Genomic DNA, 14328 nt, shown 5'->3' on the forward strand with positions numbered 1-14328 from the left:
AATTTTCTGACTAGCCATTTAGTGGTAACCTATCAGCCACCATCTTCCCACAAGTTGGGTCACTCCAAAAAGGCTCCAAGACACTCAGATTTTTTCTTTAATCATTCCTTAACCCATAAGCAAGAAGTTGTAACCAGGGTTCCCGCATGTACACACACACACACACACACACACACACACACACACACACACACACAAGTGTGTATGGCTGAAGTTTGCTTGCCTCTTTTATGGCTGCTTAGTGACTTCTCATGCCTGGATAATGATGATGACAATAATAATGGTGATAACAAATTTCTGCTTATGCCTTAATAAGTAGTTACTGACATTATTGACATTGAGTGGCTCCTCTCCCGGATCCTCTAGGAGAAGATAGATGCAGCTGCTGACCTCTTCCACAGCCCCTGTGTGATAGGGTTGACTAGGAAGTCAAGCCCTGGAGAAAAGGTTGAATCCTTCTAACAATTATTGAAGTCATCTTTTCTGAAATTAAATGTCTGATTCTCGAGACAAGAATGAACACAGAGGGAGAGATGAAGAGACAGAGAGAGAGAGAGAGAGAGAGAGAGAGAGAGAGAGAGAGAGGAACTCGCATTCAGAGAGACCAAAGAGAGCAAGAACCACAGTTAATAGGCCAAAACTACATCTTCACACTTTGGCCTGCCTCTGCCTGTCTGATCCTCCTACATTAACCCCTTTCTACCAGTCCTCTGTACTTCTCCAGACAGAGTTCTGAAGTCTTGTCTTCAGCTACTTGTCAACACATCTGTCATTCCCCAAACAAACCTTAAGCTGTTTTGGGCCCTTAGGAAACCAGTTTAGGGTCAGATACAGAGAATGTGCTCCTTGGATTTCCAGTTGATGTATCTTAGCAGTCTTTCTGTGGAAACTACTGCAGAGGGATCAACGAAGATCAGTGATTCCCAGCCCCCATTCAATATCTCTTCTAGGGTATAGGGCTCCAGCATGGCCCCTCGATTTTCTGTAGAGGAGAGCTGCAGAAGGCACATGCACTGGCACTGGCTCCCAATGCTAGTAGCAGTGTCTGACTCTGCCCTGCCCAGAGCACCTGCAGGCCTTGGATGGACAGACTCATAGACTGATTGAAGGCAATGGAAATTGAACGATCTTGGGCTGCACAGAGGAGGAGTGGTGCTAGGGTAATGCTTGACACTGTCCCCAGGTTTGGAATGGATGCTGCCTGAACTCTCCAGGCTGAAGAGCATTTGGAGCCAGCTACATTCTCCTACCCAGCACTCTATTGCCCAGCTCAGCATTGCGCACTTGCCCACTCCAAGCCAGTCCAGTTCTTCTTGCTGGTTATCAGCGCTTCTTCCCTCTCCCTAACTCATACACCTTAGAATACTCCCTTTCTGCTAGCCCAGAGCTTCACGGGTGCTCCACTCCTCCTTTGCCCTTCCCCAGGTGCTCCCTGACCCATTAGATTAAGGACCTCACTGTTCTCCAAAGGAGTCAAGCTGGACACTCCAACCACAGAATCGCCCCATGGCACTTTCCTGAATCCTGGCACCATGAGTCATGAAGCTCTGAGTGTGCCCAGTGGCTTTAATGGTCTAATCACCTCCACCACCTCCCAGGTGCAGTTGGCAGCGCTGGCTAGGATAGCCTGCTATCCATGATTGACAAGCTGCCTGACCACACGTGGAACACTGGTGACCTGGCCAACACATCGGGTCGCATAGCTTCGGAGATGGTGTCTCAGTATGAACAGGTGCAATTGTGGTTAATAATAGGGTACACCGTGGTGGTTGTTGCCATTTTAGGCAACTGTGTCTTAAACCATGTGATTATGAAGTACAAAAGGGTGCACACCACCACTGGCCTCTTCATTTGCAATATCTCTGTGACCAACATGATGCTGGCTTTTCTTAGCTCATGTTTTCTTAGCTCATGGTAAGTAGGCTTACCATGGTGAAGGGGGAGCTAAGAAAAGCTGTATATTAATTGAGGAGGGCGACCTTGGGTGCAGGGTGAGAGCAAAGGTACAACTTTGCATTTGCAAAGGAGAAATCTCTTTGGCTGGAGGGAGCCCCGGAATGAGTTGGGCTGATTTGGAAAGTGTTTGCATAGAGAGGGGAATGGCTGAGAGCACAAAGGGTTTGCAAATTGGGGAAAACAAACTACAGCAGACAAGACTGTGGTTGCTTGCTGAGTTAATCTCCTACCTTGGCAGTTGTTGAGAGAGACTTAGGCTGCCTGCAGGAGGGACATGTTGCAGGTGAGCTTTGGGTGACATGTGTTTCAGAGCTATGTCACAAAGACCCAGCCTCAGTTTCCTCACCTTTCAAATGCATTGCTTGGACTCCGAGATGGCTAATAGCTTTTGTGATTTGATGTCCCTTTCTTCAAGCCCGAATGTTTGCATGTGAGAAGATGGAGAGGGCATGAGAGCTGCAGTGTGGAAATGTTTTATTTTTGTTTGTTTGTTTCCACTTCCTGAGACAATAATGCCAGTGGTTTGCCATTATTATAACAAAGAGGGCTTTATTTGTGTTTGGGGCTTGTAAGAGGACTCAGAGGTGATTTCCTGTGCCTCACATTGCCCTTTCTCCCATAGGTGCATTATCTGTGTAATTCCTTGGTGTTTGGGAAAATGACATGTCACTTCAGTCATTTTGTCCAATACTCTTGTGCCTATGTAACTGTGATTACTATGGCTTCTATTTCCCTAGACAAACATCAGGTATGTGTTTCTCATGGGCCTTCGGGTCTTGTAAAGGGACAAGTTCTTCTCCTAGATACAGATAAGATCAAAAATAACCTAGAGAGTTCTTTGAATTGTTTAAGATATATAAATGTATATGTATAGTCTGAGGGATTGCAAGATAGTGAAATACAGACCTTCACCAAATCAATTTTTTGTTTTGTTTTGTTTTTCATAGAGGTGGAGTTCTTGCTATGTTGCCCAGACTAGTGTCGAACTCCTGGGCTCAAGCAATTCTCCTGCTTGTGCTTCCAAAAACGTTGGGATTACAGGTATGAACCATCACACCTGGCCTCAAATAATAAAAATGCTACCATATTTGATATGGTGCTATGGGAGCAGAGATGTGGCAATGAGCAAATGATAAAAAAAGTGCTCTTCTTCTCATTTGGAAAACATTTCTTATTTGCTGCATTCCAGGACCGGCTAAGGGAAGAAAGAGGGAAGGGTTGAGTCAGAGGTGTGTGTGGCTTCAGGACTGGTGGTAAGTTGAGTCTGGGCGGTGAGGGTGAAGTGTGTGAGTGAGAGCTGAGGAACTGAAGTGGGAAAGAACTAACAGAATTACAGAGGAAAGAGCTGAGAGGAGGGCTGAAAGTGATTTCAAAGGAAGGAAATAGGGTAGGAGTGAGAAACTGTGAAGAATTACATAGTTAATCACTTGAAAAGGAGGGAGCCAGAAAACGAGTGAGGTGGGAGGGACATAAAGGTAGATAAAAGAGGTTGTAACTGAAGCCAGATGGGAGGGTCCAGGGAGGTATCTAGGTGATAGGTAATGGGGAGATAGGAGGGGGCATGGAAGGAGGGAGGGAGGAGGGGAGCATGGAGGTATCAAAAGGATAGGGGACGAAGCTAGAAGGAAAAGGGGTATGAAGAAAGCCAAGTGGAAGAAAGAATGAATGGCTGTGTGGAATTCTTACCCACTTATATACGATAAAGGGAAAATGAGTCACACATTTGAACATCCATTCCTCTTTTCCACAGAACTCCTTGCTCAGAGTCAAAAGGTTTAAGGTCAGTCCACTTGCATTTCTTTATTTTTTGCACTGAAATTAATTATTAATTAATTTATTTTTAATTTCCAACTTCTATTTTAAGTTCAGGGGTACATGTTCAGGATGTGCTGGTTTGTTACATAGGTAAACATGTGCCATGGTGGTTTACTGCACAGATCATCCCCACACCCTGGTATTAAGCCCAACATCCATTAGCCATTCTTTCTGATCCTCTTCCTCCTTCCATCCCCTGCCATCTGACAGGCCTAGTGTGTATTGTTCCCATTGAGAGATTTCACTCATCATTAACTAATGTTGGTCTTTCATGAAGCAAAATGCCACCTGAATTAGTACATAAGCATACTTCTCACCTACCTACCCAGTATTTGCTGGTTTGTACCATAATGCCAGTTGATGAATGGCTAACAAGTAACCCTAATTTGAATTGTTGAATGGGGCTGGGGTCCTTTTTCTTCCAGATGATGCTATATCCCCTGAAATCTTGGATTACTCCAATGCAAGACAATGTTAGCATCATTATCATCTGGATTGTGAGTAACTGTGCTCCTTTGCCACATTCAATTTGCCAGAAGTTTCACCAGGTGGAGATTGGGTAAGAATAACACAGTATAACCAGTGTTGGATTCTAGCAACCTGTGACCTTGGAAGTCCCATGGAATAACTTATGGAGTAGGGGCTGGAATAGTGCATTTCCAAACGTAGGTACAAAATTAATTTCTTTTACTTGGGATTTATCATAACAGTTTCAAATAACTCTCATAGCATTTGGTAATCAGAAATAAGTCTTCACATTTGGGGGTCATAATTTCCTTATATATCACATGAGAGATCTGGATTAGGTGAACCCAAAGGCTCCTGGCTTTTTAACTCTGGATTTTAAGCTGAATGCCGACACAGACAGTAAATATGTATCTCCCTTAGGCCAAACTTCCATAAAATAGCTGGCTGTAGGCCTAGGGAAAAGACAAAGGTGATGTTTCTCTTTCTGTCTGTCTTATAACCTAGAAATATAACTGAAGAAACTGTCTGCCTACCCAGTTTCCTATATACTTCAAAATCTTCATGGAAATACCTTGAGCTGAGAATTTTTTTTTTTTTTTTTTTTTTTTTTTTTTTTTTTTTGCTCTTGTTCATCTTGCCATTAATGGTACTAGTGGTTGTTTATGGTCATGTGGCCAAAAAGCTATGGATCCGTAATGCTGTTGATGGCATCAGCATCCACACCTATATCTGGCAGCATGGGGAGAAGAAGAAGACCCTGAAGATGCTAATGACAATGGTGCTTGTCTACACAATCAGCTGGCTCCCTCTTAACCTCTACCTGGTGCTGCTATGCAGAGAATTCATCTCAAGCCACAATGGCCTCTACTTCTTCCTCCACTGGCTGGCAATTAGCAGCTCCTTCTATAACCCCTACATCCACTTCTGTCTCAGCAATAACTTCTGGATTGAAGTTCAGAAGGTTATCATGGAAATTCAGAAGATGCTGCTAAATAAATCAGCTGCCTGAGAGGGGAGCACTGCTGACCCAGCTCTGTCTCACCCACTCACCATCTTGACTGGGTAGATTCCAAACCCAGAGTGCTCAAATTCCCACAATTCAAAGATATTGATGAGCTACCCATCACCCTCTATTCTGAGGGGTGGAAATCTTCTTTCTCTATTCACAAGTACCTAGACTTTAAGATGCCCAGACCGCAATAGATTCTCCATCCTGAAAATCCCTGAGATAGTGTGGGACAAAAATAAATAGGATTCATTCATTTCTCATGGTGTGGAGGGCAGGTGAACAGAAGGGGTATTTGAAGAGTTGGGGACATGTGAGCCCCCATATTTGTGTCACTCAGTCTTTCATTTCCCTCTCTTCTTTATTTATTTTTTTCCTGTGCGGTTTTCTTCCTTTATTCTCTCCCCCAGCAGTAAGGTGAAGGTATTAGATTTTCAGACTCATCAGAGATCTTTCTCTATCACTCAAAGGAAAGCTTTATTCTTACCTGTGTGGGGAGAGGTCTCCTGAACTCTATCTCTGATTCTGGTCACCATTCCCCTCTCCATCCTTATGTGCCAGTTGACCATGACACTTGACATCTGATATCACAAACATTGTCTCAGGAAGTGTAAGAGACCCTAGAAATTCTGATTTATATTTCATTTAGATGATTAAGATCTAATTTGTCTATCATATTCCCAGGGAAATGCCAGGAGGGAAAAGTATAGTTTCTGAAATTGTATTGGGTTATCTGGAAACTCAATGCTTCTTATAAGTGTAGGTAGTTAGTCATAACTATCCCCTTGTGGCAGAGTGAGAATGAAAAATCTTACACTTGCAGAGGAATTGCACCATGGTTATTTTCCCAAATTGATATACAATAATTTGCTGATAGCTCCTCTTTGAATGCAATGAAAATTGAATTGCCGAAGTTGGCACTACAAAATCCAAAATATTCTCCATGTTTCCTCACTCTACATTTAGCATCATACTTTCTCTTGTGTACATTTGTGCTGTCTAGTTTTGCTTTTCTTTTTCTGGAAAGAGAGGAGACATAATGTGCTCACTGCTGTTTTATTGTTCCCATCTCTTTAGTCTATGAGAATTTCAACTCAGTGGGAGAGAGGTAATATCTCCTCCTCCTGCGACTGCCTTTCATCTGGAGATAATGTTATTAAGGCACTTTGAAGAGTATTGCTCCTTGTGTGTCAAGATAATGCCAGGATAAGAGTAGGATTTCATCCCCTTCTTATCTTCTTCCCCTCCTCTTCTTTATTCCCTTCCTCATTACTCTGGGAATTCCCATTTTTATTTTGATCTTGCCTGTCTTCTTTCTCTCCTCCCACATTCTCTTGTTTCCCTTCCACCTTTTCCTCCTCCCCTGTTCCACCCTTCTACTCCTCTTCATCTTTTTCCTTCTCATCTCTTCTTCATTCAAATTCCACCTCATGCCTCTTCCTATCTTCCATTTGCCCATCTCCTGTGTTCTCCTCCTCCCCTATTCTCCCATTCCCTCCTACTCCTACCCATCTTCTTTCCCCCGTCCTTTTCACTTCTCTCACCACTCTCCAATTCTCTCCCCTCTCTCTAATTCTCCTCTTCCCTTCTCTCCTCACCTCTTCCTTCCTCTTCCCCCCTTCTCCCTCCTCCCCTTCTCACTTTTCCTCAATCTTCCTGAGCCCTTTCTTCTTTAGCACCAGTCCTTCTCCAATTCTTTCTTCATTCCTCTCCATTATCTATCTTTCATCCTTTATCTCTTTGAACTCTGATGTATGGTTCAAAATACTGCTTTCTTATTGCGTCTTAGCTATTGTCTGTCAATTCCCTTCCATATTTCTCTCTTGTCTTCAGAATTCAGATTTCTTTTACACTTACTGGAAGCCTGGGGATCCAGGAAGCTGAAACCTCTGAATATAAACAAGTCTTTGCACTATTCCATAGGCCTCCGTGTAAAATATGTGATGGTCAAAGTGAGTGGTAGCCACTGCTTACATTTTTCTCTTCTGCATCTCTCTTTCTCATTCAACTCTAACTGTCAGAAGTTGACTGCCCATTATGCCCTCCTGGGGAATGAGCTGGCTCACTCCAGAAGCAGAGAGGAAACCATCCGGACTTAGTCCACAGCTGCTGTGTCTGTTGGGAAGTATCACTGTGCAGCATCTTCCAAGAATATGACCCAGTTTAATTTGAAGGAATTGTACCCAAGTCAGACATATCTTTTCTCTGGCTACTCATTTTTTTTTCAACCTCTTCTTATTCTATAGCATTTTAGATATTGATTATTTCCCTTTCTGCTTCCTTCTCCCTAATAGCTTCCCTAAAGACACAAAATCACTTCTGAAAATGTAATAGAAATAACAACGACAGACTCCTATCACTACAGGACAATCCTGGAGGTTCTTGGAAGTCCCATGTCCACCTGACTGGCTCTCAACTTTTGCTGCTGCCTTTGCTGTAATTTTTGTAGTTATCACACTACCTATTGGTTTTAGCAATTTTTAGAGTGGGTTATCATCATATTGTTAGGGTGCATGTATGTGTGCCTCAGTTTACATTTCTTTCTCTTCCACTATCTTCTCTTCCTTTTCCTCAACTTAATCATTCTCTTTTCAACAAGGATATAATTCAATGACATTTTAGGTTTCCTCTGGAATGGAATGAGCTAGTTTCCAGGAGCTTGAAGCAGGTTAAAGGAAATTTAGTTTTTGGCCAGTCTGATTCTACTTGGTTATAGGGTAAGGTAGGTGTTTTGGAGTCAGAACCCCAAATATCTCTGGTAAATTTCCACACTTGTTACAATATTTAATTCTTTTTGTTGGATAAAAAAGAAATTGGGGACAAAGAGCTACTTGTAGTTTTTGCTTTGTTTCTTTCCATTTTCAATTCCATGAATTAATCCTTTATTTCATCTCCCTTTCTATCCTCAACATCCAAACTTTTTAATATATTATATCTATATATATAAAATACTTTTGTCATGCAAGTACAATACTAGATACATGGAGAAGTCCTGAGCTGAATAGATGATCATATCTGCTGTTCTCACCTCTATAATCTTCACATCTACCTATTATTTGCTTTTGTCTTCAGCTGTCTTTGAGATTAGAGGTCTTTTTGAGTGGTGATTTCTACTCGTATATTTTTCCCCTCCTTATGTAAATCCTTCTCATTAACATAATGAAGGACAGAGACATATCTTTTCTCTTCTCCTTTTGTCAAGATGTATACATCCCAGGACAATGAGTTGACTGTATAGGGCTCTGCCTCTGCATAAGAAGAGGGCAGAGTGGAATTACCCCTGGGTACCTGGTGCTTCTTTGAGGAATTACACTTTGCTCTGATATTTTCTTTCTCCTGCTTAGATTTAGGAGAAACTTAGGTGAAAAGGGCTCTCATTGTAATTTAAATGATGATTGTGCTATTGTATTTTTACCTAATGTTCTCTCATTCCCAGGAAAAAGCCCTTCCTACTCCCACCCTTACTCTCTACAAAAGATTAGACTTTTTTTTTTTTTTTTTTTCACCCTCAGTAAGGCTGGGGATATGGAATGGTGAATGCTTGACAAATGATCCAGCTTCAATGTTGGCTGCTGCCTCAGCTGTGAACTTCACACACACAGAACTTTGCCTATCAGCTTTGGTGATGCATGAGATGTTTGAAGATTTAGGGCTCTGAGTAATCTCAGTGTCATGTGGGGTTTTGTTTAGATTTTTTTTTGGCAGCAACTAATCTGAACTCCAAACCCAGCCATGTCTGAGGGTGCTACCACTGTAGTTTCTGGCATGGGAGCTCATTTGGTTGGAACATGGTGCTAATGAACTCTAGGTCCTAGAGTCTAACCCATGTATGACCATTAAGCTCTGTGGATTTGAGAATGGTGCTAAATAACTATGGTCATGCGATTTCAAAACCCCACATGTGTTCATTTACACAGACCACACCACTCACCCTAGGTGGCCTTTTTCTGAATATGATTATCAGCTCCCTGGAAGACTCAGCAAAACTGTTGTGTAAATAACCCTGCAAAACCCATTTCCCTCTGTATAAAAAGCTTAAAGTGTAATTCCTACTGACTGTGTGTTAGTAGTGTCATCTTCTTCTTAGAAGAACATCACTTGTGAAATATATAATTGAACAAAAAGAGTTACAGCAATGGAAGGCAGAAGAAGTTGACAAATACATATAAATACATATACTAGTCTTTGTCCAGTGCCATAAAAAACCTGTATGTTTGTCCAAGCTAGGATACTTAGAGAAATTCTTTGATAAGAGTAAGTTCAATATGAAGTTCATCCAATGTTGCACCTCGATGAGGCAGATTGGAGTGGGGGAATTCATCTTATGATATAGATATCTGAGCTGCTGGTAGTCAAACGTATGTGTTGGTTACTTGTGTGTGGCATGTAGATTCACTCATAGGTTTTCTCAGCTGAAGGCCTCTTTCACTGAGAATTCCCTTCCCTTCTGCAGTTAAGGTATCTTTCTATGTTATTACACATAATTACACACATGTATGCACACATATATACAAAAATACACACATATACCAATACACACAGCTATATGCATCACATGTGAACACACATAAACACGCACATATATAAGCATACACAAACATGCACACACATACAGAAAAATGCACACACAGATTGTACACTATTTTAAAACAAATAAACCAGATCTTTCATAATGCCAATTTCAAATCTAAATTTTGTCTTTAATTCATTATTCTTTCACTCAATTATCTGTTTGAATTAATAAACTGAACTTTTCAATATCTTTGTTATTTCTCTGGAAGATTCAGTGGTTGTTTTGTACTTTGTTGTGGTCACTAACACTATTTTATTAAAACCTGTTGTATCACTCACATTTCTAGCACCCTAGCATGGCAAATGTCTCATTTACAAATCTATGTAACAATTTCAATTGGATATTTATTGTTCTAAAGAAAATCTGCACATTTTTATGCTTACATACACATAAAAAGAAAACCTTAAAGGAGTAGCAACTTTAATACACATGAACATAAATACATCCATACACAATTACACAAAGATATACAGAGGAATATAAGCATATACGTGGACACAAAAAGTTGCACACATAGATTCAAGAAGCCCTTGATGAAAGAACAAGGACCTTGCTGGCCCATGCTAGGCTACTAAAGGTTAAGTGTCCTTTTAATTAAAAAGATCTCACATGAAGTTGGTAGGCAATTGGGAATTCGTAAGACAGTGGGACTTGTAGACTTGGTCCCTCCTTAGCACATGTGGAGTAGAAGAGAGAACAGAGGTCTAAAATTACCTTGCCCACCCTGTGAGAACATGTTTAAACTTGGATATGTTTGTTTCTCTATAACCTGATCTAATAGGTAGTTGTGTGTCAGGAGAGGTATATGCCATAATATCAGCACGTGCCTACCTGGAACCGTAATTACACATTCAGACCATCCATTTGCTACCCCACCACTGCTGATGGCTGACAACATCTCTAGACAATGGGGTGAAGTCTACTGTTCTCTGGGCCATATGAGGAAGAAAAGATGGACCCAGTCTGGACAACATGAAAGTGGAGGTAAAGTTGTGTATTTGATAACTCTTGTTCTAAGATATTTCTGTGTCTAGTTCAAACTCTGTTATCTTGTAATAGTAAAAGTAGAAACAGTAATAGCAATATCCTGCATATGATGATAACTTTGTGATTTCCAAAATAAGATCTTTTAGTATTTTTCAACACATGTTTCTTCTCAATATTTTTTTAGTTTTCATATTTAAAAATTAAAGAATGTCGAGGAGCCTGGATAGGACTGTAGATTTTATTTTCAAATATACTGGTGAAAGGAAATATTCTCTGAAAACTGCAAAGCACTGGATCAACTTCTACTGTTCCACAGCTCTGAGGGTCATCTTTTTCATCCCAAAAATGTTTGATGTTAAAGGAAAGAATTATCTTATCTAGATGCCCAAGGTGAGCATTGAGGAAACAGTTTAGTTATTACTATAATTTAGCATGAGCTTCTTGATGTAATAGATTCAGGTATGAAAGAAGTGCTGGTATTTAGATTTACATAAATAAAATTATGTTAATTGGACTGGTTGAAATGTAGCATCAGAATTTGCAGATCAGGAGTGAATCCTGCTGTTCTTTTGTGATGAGATCCTGCTGGAAATAAAGTTTCTCTCAGTTTGGGTATTTTTTTATGGGATGATGCTAAAAGGCATCTAGGAGAGAGACACAGATCTAGCTGGCCCATAAGACCTTTTATCTATAGGGTTTCCTACTCTGAACACTGATCTAAAGGTGGTAGAAAACCTTCATTAAGAGTTAGACAACTTGAATACTTTATTTGTAGCTTTATAGAAGAGACTATGTTTGTCAATGCCTTTATACCTTCAACTCAGAACTCCAGTAGAAAATTCTAGTGTAAAAAAATTCCTCAATAAAATAAAATTTAAATGCAAAAATATTAATAAAATCACCAAAAAAGAAATAAAGAAAATAAATGACCCTTAGACTTCATAAGGTAGTTAGTGAAATTTATTTTATAATGCAACACCTGCCTGAGTTGTGCCCCTCCACACACTCTCCCGACTCCTCACCATGCAATGAAGCTGAACTTAATAACTTTAAGTTTTTCAGCTTTTACCACTTCCCTGTCCTTTCTCACAAGCTCTGTGAAATGATGGAAAATATCCTAGTCACGTATGTACAAGCACATCACATACTAGCTACTTGGTTTAAACCTAGTGGCAATTTGGGCTGTGTGAGACTGAAGACTCCCAGATAATAAGGCTGTGAGATTACCAAATTCTTTTATGCAAGCTGCAGCTGCTGTGTTTAAATGCCTCAGGAAATAAAATTTCCTGTTTAGACATTGGTCAATTGCAATGGGACATCCTAACAAAGGGGAATGATAGAAGTCTCACTGCGTTACAACAGAAGAATGGATATTGTTTAGGGTTCCCCGAAGAGACGTATGTGTTATTTATTTACTTGTGACTGTTTCTTTAAATATTCTCTACCCTTTCCCTATTTTTCTGTACACTAATTTAATGTTTGATTGTGAATTCTGAGTTGAGAAGGAGAGGGACTACAGACAGGGGACAATTTGTGGGGTAGGTGGGGGTATGGGAAGTGAGAGTAGATTAGGACATTTATGTATTCACACACACACACACACACAAATGTTTGTTCACAGCACTTCTAAGCTCTTCTCATAGGAATGGGTCTGGTTGGTGGAAGGGAAGCCTGAGAGTATACATTACAGTAGTGGGTATTTGTAATTCATAGTGGCTGTCATAAAATAAAGTCAACACTGAAAACTACTTATGTGTTCAACATGTAGACATTGAGGTGGAAATGGATGGCAGTGGGGGTACAACATAAAAGCAAATCCTATGATGTCTGACTTAGAAAAATTTCCAGGGTGAACAAAGGAAACGAACATTTTATTCCTGAAACCCCTGAGGAATCAAGTCTCTGTCTTCTGTTTTCATAACTAGAAAATATGATAAAATATATAAATGTTGAGAGTACAGCAAAATGAATTTTTACATGTGCATATGTTTGTATAACCACTACTCATACCAACATATATGATTTCCAGGACCTTAGAAAGCTCCTTAATGCCCTCTGTCTGTATTTCCCTAGAGGTGACTGTTATTCTGATTTCTATCACCATAGTTTAATTTTACATGTTCTTTTTTATGTAAATTTTTGCCTAGTCCCAAAGACAACGAGTTTGTCTATTTTGTACTAATACAAGATGCTAATAAGATTTTTTTCATCACTTTGGTTCAAAAGCAGCCAACTGTTAAATGGCTATCAAATACTACCACTGTTCTTTGCCTTTGTCCATGTTAATTAAAGATCAAATTATTTTTATAGGAACTCTCAATGCACCAACAAAAATATGTACAATCTATTTACATGTTATGATAAATGAGTTGAGCTACACACTGTTTAAATGATCTGCAAAATAATAAACATGTGAGGTCCTTTTCAGGTAAATAGAGAATGTCTCAATTACACAGGGTAACGTTGATGAGAATGTGATTAGTTACGATATTGGAAACACTTACGGATTTTTAATTTTTTTTCAGACCTAGGTAATTTGTTCTTGAAATAACTTCAGTAACTAGGGATTAAGAGGGAAAGACATGAATGCTGTTGAGTAGATCAGAAAATTATTTGTTGTTCCAAAAGCCGTTGAAATATAGACAGTATATATGTGCTCAAACACCTACTTAATTCTTGAGAAGGCCCAGCACAAAATAAATATATTTTATTGCTATCTGATTTTTGAAAAAGTCAAGCCAAAGCTGAATTCTATTTAGGAACAGTTACATTTTTTGGCTAATGATGCTATAATGATATACAAATGCATTAGCCTAGTCAATGGCCAAGACCAAAGCATTCAATTCACAGGAAACCCTTATAGTCCAAGGGTCCTGATAGTCCCTCTGTCTTTTCCATGGAACAGAAAAGATGGCCACATAACATTATAGGCTCAGACATATAACCACATCTTCATATCACACAATACTTATAAAATTTACATAGTTGTTCTTATGAATAACAAGATGACAGCTTCTCTGTGGAGATTGACAATCTGTATCTCAAGGTCTAGAAATTCTGGAAAGCTAGGATCCAGTTTGACTTCTTCCAGATACATGGGATACTTGAATAGCAAAATTAACTTCTTGCTCATAAGCTAGGTTGGTTGGGGCAGGCAGAGTAAGACAATAAAGACAGACAGCTTTTACCTAAAAGTTTGGCTTTGCCAAGTTTTGAGCCAATCTAGACCAAGGTTATCAGAACACGAGTGAACACAAACACAATGTCCAAAGGTATAAAATTATTTTCTTTTCATAAATATTGTTTTTGTTGTGTTCTGAAATAAGTCCTGGGGATTTATGTTTTGGTCAGGCTTTGATGTCTGTCATATTTGATCTATATAATCAATTGGACACCTCAGCCTCTGATTCCTCTTCCATATTACAGTTCTCACACTGGAACTGTAATTTTGTCCTAGAAAAGGCAAAATTTCATATACAATGGAAAGTATAAGGTATTTGAACCTAGTTAAACCAGGAGATAT

At 39.8% G+C, this 14328-nt stretch overlaps 1 pseudogene; it reads left to right on the forward strand.

Annotated features, from left to right (window-relative positions):
* Window positions 1-1532: 1532 nt before the first annotated feature.
* On the forward strand, window positions 1533-5423 carry LOC105529602 (annotated as a pseudogene).
* Window positions 5424-14328: the final 8905 nt, after the last annotated feature.

This window comes from Mandrillus leucophaeus, unplaced genomic scaffold (assembly GCF_000951045.1).
Source record: "Mandrillus leucophaeus isolate KB7577 unplaced genomic scaffold, Mleu.le_1.0 Scaffold1191, whole genome shotgun sequence".
NCBI classification, from domain to species: domain Eukaryota; kingdom Metazoa; phylum Chordata; class Mammalia; order Primates; family Cercopithecidae; genus Mandrillus; species Mandrillus leucophaeus.